We start from the raw sequence: 6,000 nt of genomic DNA, 5'->3' as shown, positions 1-6,000 counted from the left end.
TGAGTAACAAAAATAGTAGGTGATTGTCACGGGTCACCCCTTCATTCTGACTTAACTTAATTAAGTATGAGAGTATATCTTGGAGAAGAAGTAGGCGTGAATTGAAAGAAAAATAATAGTACTTGCATTAATTCATGAAGAACAGCAGAGCTCCGCACCTTAATCTATGAGGTGTAGAAACTCCACTGTTGGAAAATACATAGGAGAGAAAGGTCTAGGCATGGCTGAATGGCAAGCCTCCATCAAAGTGATCAAAAGATGAAATACAATAGTCAAAAGTGCTATTTATACTAAACTAGTTACTAGGGATTACAAAAAATAAGTAACTAAGTGCAGATAGTGCAGAAATCCACTTCCAAGGCTCACTTGGTATATGTTTGGGCTGAGCTTTGAAGCTTTCACGTGTATAGGCCATTCTTGGAGTTAAACGCCAGCTTGGATGCCATTTTAGGTGTTTAACTCCAGTTCTGGTGCCAGTTCTGGCGTTTTACGCCAGAAAAAGGGTCTTTGGTGGGCGTTTGGACGCCAGTTTGGGCCGTCAAATCTCGGGCAAAGTATGGACTATTATATATTGCTGGAAAGCCCAAGATGTCTACTTTCAAAAGCATTTAAGAGCACGCTGCACCAATTGGGCTTCTGTATCTACAGAAAATCAACTTCGAGTGTAGGAGGGTCAGAATCCAACAGCATCTACAGTCCTTTCTCCGCCTCTGAATCAGACTTTTGCTCAGGTTCCTCAATTTCAGCCAGAAAATACCTGAAATTATAGAGAAACACACAAACTCATAGTAAAATCCAGAAATGTGATTTTTGCATAAAAACTAATAAAAATATATTAAAAAGTAACTAAAACATACTAAAAACTACCTAAAAACAATGCCAAAAGCGTATAAATTATCCACTCATCACAACACCAACCTTAAATTATTGCTTGCCCCCAAGCAACCAAAAACAAAATAGGATAAAAAGAAGAGAATATACAATAAATTTTAAAATATCAATGAAGCTTAGTTTTAATTAGATGAGTGGGACTAGTAGCTTTTTGCTTATGAACAGTTTTGGCATCTCACTTTATTCTTTGAAGTTCAGAATGATTGGCATCCATAGGAACTCAGAATTCAGATAGTGTTATTGATTCTCCTAGTTTTAGTATGTTGATTCTTGAACACAGCTACTTATGAGTCTTGGTTGTGACCCTAAGCATCTTGTTTTCGAGTATTACCACCGGATACATAAATGTCACAGACACATAACTGGGTGAACCTTTTCAGATTGTGACTCAGCTTTGCTAAAGTCCCCAGTTAAAGGTGCCCAGAGTTCTTAAGCACACTCTTTTTGCTTTGGATCACTACTTTAACTACTCAGTCTCAAGCTTTTCACTTGGACCTTCATGACACAAGCACATGGTTAGGGACAACTTGATTTAGCTGCTTAGGCCAGGATTGTATTCCTTTGGACCCTCCTATCCACTGATGCTCAAAGCCTTGGATCTTTTTTACCATTGCCTTTTATTTTAAAGGGTTACTGGCTTTTTGCTCTTGCCTTTTGGTTTAAAGAGCTATTGGCTTTTTCTGCTTGCTTTTTCTTTTTCTTTCTTTTTCTTTATTTTTCGCCATATTTTTTTGCAAGCTTTGTGTTTTTCACTACTTTTTCTTGCTTCAAGAATCAATTTTATGATTTTTCAGATTATCAATAACATTTCTCTTTTTTCATTATTCTTTCAAGAGCCAATAATTTTAACATTCATAAACTTCACTATCAAAAATATGCATTGTTCAAGCATTCATTCAGAAAACAAAAAGTATTGCCACCACATCAAAATAATTAAACTAATTTCAAGATAAATTTCAAAATTCATGTACTTCTTGTTCTTTTGCAAATATAAACATTTTTCATTTAAGAAAGGTGAAAGATTCATGGAGCATTCATAGCTTTAAGACATAGACACTAGACACTAATAATCATGTAATAAAGACACAAACATAGACAAAACATAAAGCAAATGAAACAAAAAAACAGAAAAATAAGAACAAGGAAATTAAAGAACGGGTCCACCTTAGTGATGGCGGCTAGTTCTTCCTCTTGAAGATCCTATGGAGTGCTTGAGTTCCTTAATATCTCTTCCTTGCTTTTGTTGCTCCTCCCTCATGGCTTTTTGGTCCTCTCTAATTTCATGGAGGATAATGGAGTGCTCTTGGTGCTCCATCCTTAGTTGCTCCATATTGGAACTCAATTCTCCTAAAGAGGTGTTGAGTTGCTCCCAATAGTTGTGTGGAGGAAAATGCATCCCTTGAGGCATCTCAAGGATTTCTTGATGAGAGGCTTCCTCATGTTCTTATTGAGGTCCATGAGTGGGCTCTCTTGTTTGTTCCATTTTCTTTTTAGTTATGAGCTTTTGAGATGAATCTCTTTATCTCCCATGACTCGGAGTTGGAAGTAACTTCCTTCCTTTTCCTCTTCCTAGAAGTTTCTCTGGCCTTAGGTGCCATTAATGGTCATGAAAAACAAAAAGCAGAGCTTTTTTCCACACCAAACTTAAAAGGTTTGCTCGTCCTCGAGTAAAAGAAAAAAGAAGAAAGAAAGGATTAGAGGAAGAAGAAATAAAGGAGATAGAGGTGTGTGAATGGTTCGGCCAATGGGGTTTTAGGTGGTTAAGATGTGTAAAAATGAAGGAGTGATGAAGGGCTTATATAGGAGTAGAGTGGAGAGGGAATTCTTGTAATAGGGGTTGGATTTGGGAGGGGGATGGTTTGAATTTGAATGGGTGGGGGTAGGTGGGTTGTATGATGGTTTTTGAGGAGAAATGGAGGTGATTGGTGGAGGTTATTTTAGGGAAGAGTATTATGGAAAGGTGTGAAAAGGAGAGAAAAGGAGTTGGGATAGGTGGGGACCCCGTGGGGTTCACAAATCCTGAGGTGTCAAGAAATTCTGGTCCTTGCACCTTTATGGCGTTTAAACGCCCTTTGTATGTCGTTTCTGGTGTTAAACGCCAGGCTGATGCTCCTTTCTAGCGTTAAATGCCAGTCTAACTGCCATTTCTGGCGTTTAATGCTCAGAATGCTGCCAGACTGGGCGTTAAATGGCCATTCTACTATCCTTACTGGCGTTTAATGCTAGCTAGACACCAGACACCCTTTTCTGGCATTAAACGCCAGTCTGTCTACCCATTCTGGCGTTTAACGCCCAGAATGCTGCCATTTTGGGCGTTAAACGCCCATTTTGCTATTCTAACTGGCGTTTAAACGCCAGTAAGCTCGTCCTCCAGGGTGTGCTATTTTTTATGCTTTTTTTATTCCGCTTTAATTCTGCAGCTGTTTTAGTGACTCCACATGATCATCAACCTATAGAAATTATAAACTAACAATGGAAAATGAAATGAAAAAGTAATTAACATAGATAAATAAAATTGGGTTACCTCCCAATAAGCGCTTCTTTAATGTCAATAGCTTAACAGGAAGCTCTTACAAAGCTTCACAGGTGCTCAGAGCATGATTGTAGCTTCCCAACACCAAACTTAGAGTTTGAGTGTGGGGGCTCTGCTTGACTCTGTATGGAGAGAATTGGATGAAGATTTTCATGCTTCTTCTCCATGTTTACAGAAGAAGATCCTTGAGCCTTAAACACAAGGTAGTCCTCATTCAATTGAAGGACTAACTCTCCTCTGTCCACATCAATTACAGCCCTTACTGTGGCTAGGAAGGGTCTTCCAAGGATGATGGATTCATCCTCCTCCTTTCCAGTGTCTAGGATTATGAAGTCAACAGTGATGTAGAGGCCTTCAACCTTTACTAAGACATCCTCTACAAGTCCATAAGCCTTTTTCATTAATTTGTTGGCCATTGATAAACCCCATTTGTAGGGTTTATCTTGTATTGATTTTTGGGGATTTTATCACCTTTTACCCACATTTATTCAATGAAATAGCATGGTTTTATAACTTCTCCCTTAATTGTGCTTAAGAGTGAAAACATGCTTTTTAGGTCTTAAAATAGCTAAATTTAATTCACCTTGATTCCATTAGGTGCCTTGATATGTTTTTTAAGTGATTTCAGATTTAGGAGGCAAAGATTGGATCAAGGGAATGAAGGAAAAGCATGTAAAAATGGAGAACTCATGAAGAAATGTAGGAATCGCAAAAGCTGTCAAGCCGACCTCTTTGCACTTAATCGGCCATAACTTGAGCTACAGAGGTTCAAATGATGCAGTTTCAGTTGGGTTGGAAAGCTAACATCCGGGGCTTCAAAATGATATAAGATTTGCCATAGTTGCTACACGTATGGTGACACGCACGTGCACTGTATGCGCACGCATTGTTGCTGCCACATGGTCCACTTAAAGCAATATGTGGTCAGCGAATTCTAAAGCCTTGTGGGCCCAATCCAACTCATTTCTGATGCTATTTAAGCCAAGGATTGAAGGGGAATCAACATACTTTAGATACTTTTACATACTTTTGATCATTAGTCATAGTTTAGTTTTAGAAGTAGTTATAGAGAGAGAAGCTCTCACTTCTCTCTAGAATTAGGAATTAGGGTTAGATTAGGATCTTATAGTTCTAGGTTTAATTCAAGTCTCCTTCTACTTCTACCTCCAATTGGTGATTGCTACACTTTGGTTCTTCTTTCTATCCCTATTCTCTTGTTGTGATTTCTCTTATTTTGTTTCTAGGTTTTGTAATTGAGATACTCTTGTCCTTTTATTTTCTTTTAATAATGCAATTTGAGGCAATTCATGATAATTGTGATTTCCTTGATTGTTGTTGTTAATTCTTTGTATTCAATTGTTGTTATAATTCATTCTTGTTGTGATTTACTATACTTTTCTTTTGCACCTTCCAAGTGTTTGATGAAATGCTTGGGAGGATGTTAGAATAGGATTTTATGTTCTTGGCTTGAGAAGGTAACGTAGGATTTCTTGAGTTACTAGTGTCCAAGTGATTGATAGTTGATAGCCATTGACTCTAGACTTCTTTAATCCAATTAGTGGAAAGCTAGGATTTATGGACTTGGATTGATATAACTCACTTGACTTTCCTTTGCTATTTGAATAAAGGATGACTAAGTGGGATTAATCCTTGCAATTACCATACTTGTGGCTAGTGATAATGATGAAGACCCTTGACAACCAAACCTTGCCAAGACCATTTTGTTAATAGAATTTCATTACCATTTGCTATTCATTTTTCTCATTCAAAACGCCAAAATAAATAAGTCTATAACCGATAACAAGAACACTACCCTGCAAGTCCTTTGAGAGACGACCCGAGGTTTAAATACTTCGGTTTATAGATTTTAGGGGTTTGTACTTGTGACAACCAAATTTTTGTATGAAAGAATTATTGTTGGTTTAGAGACTATACTTTACAACGAGATTTCATTTGTGAAATTCTAAACCGTCAAGAATCTAATCATCAAAATGGCGCCGTTGTCGGGGATTTGCATTGGTGTTATGTTATTGGTTATTGTACATATGTGAATATTGTAAATAGCTTGTCTTTTGCTTGTTTACTAGATTTTGTTAGTTTTATTTCGTTTTCCCACCATGAATTCTCACTGTGGCTATGAGTTTGGCCCTAATTGTGTTGTAGGAAATGTGAACTTCAATGATGACCCTCATTATGGATGGAACCAACAAAGATGGGAGGAGTCTCAAGGAATTGATCACTCCTATTGGCAACAACCTCCGGATACTTATAGGTATAATTCACATCCTAATGTATGTCAACTCAATGGCTATGGTGACTCTTTTTGTGACAATCAACCACCACCATATGCCTATGACTCTTATCCTCAACATAAACCTCAACCATACTCACAGGCCTTTCCATACCAAGCACCTTCCTATGATTCATATCCACCATATGACCAATCACCCATACCATATTCTTATGACCATTATGAGCAAGAACCTTTAGAACCACCACAACCCTATCAAGATTACTACCATGAACATCCTCAACACTCACCATCTCCATACCCTTACCAAGAAGAACCACCTTCC

The sequence above is a fragment of the Arachis hypogaea genome, chromosome 1, assembly GCF_003086295.3.
Source record: "Arachis hypogaea cultivar Tifrunner chromosome 1, arahy.Tifrunner.gnm2.J5K5, whole genome shotgun sequence".
NCBI classification, from domain to species: Eukaryota; Viridiplantae; Streptophyta; class Magnoliopsida; order Fabales; family Fabaceae; genus Arachis; species Arachis hypogaea.
Note: the sequence above shows the minus strand (reverse complement) of the source record.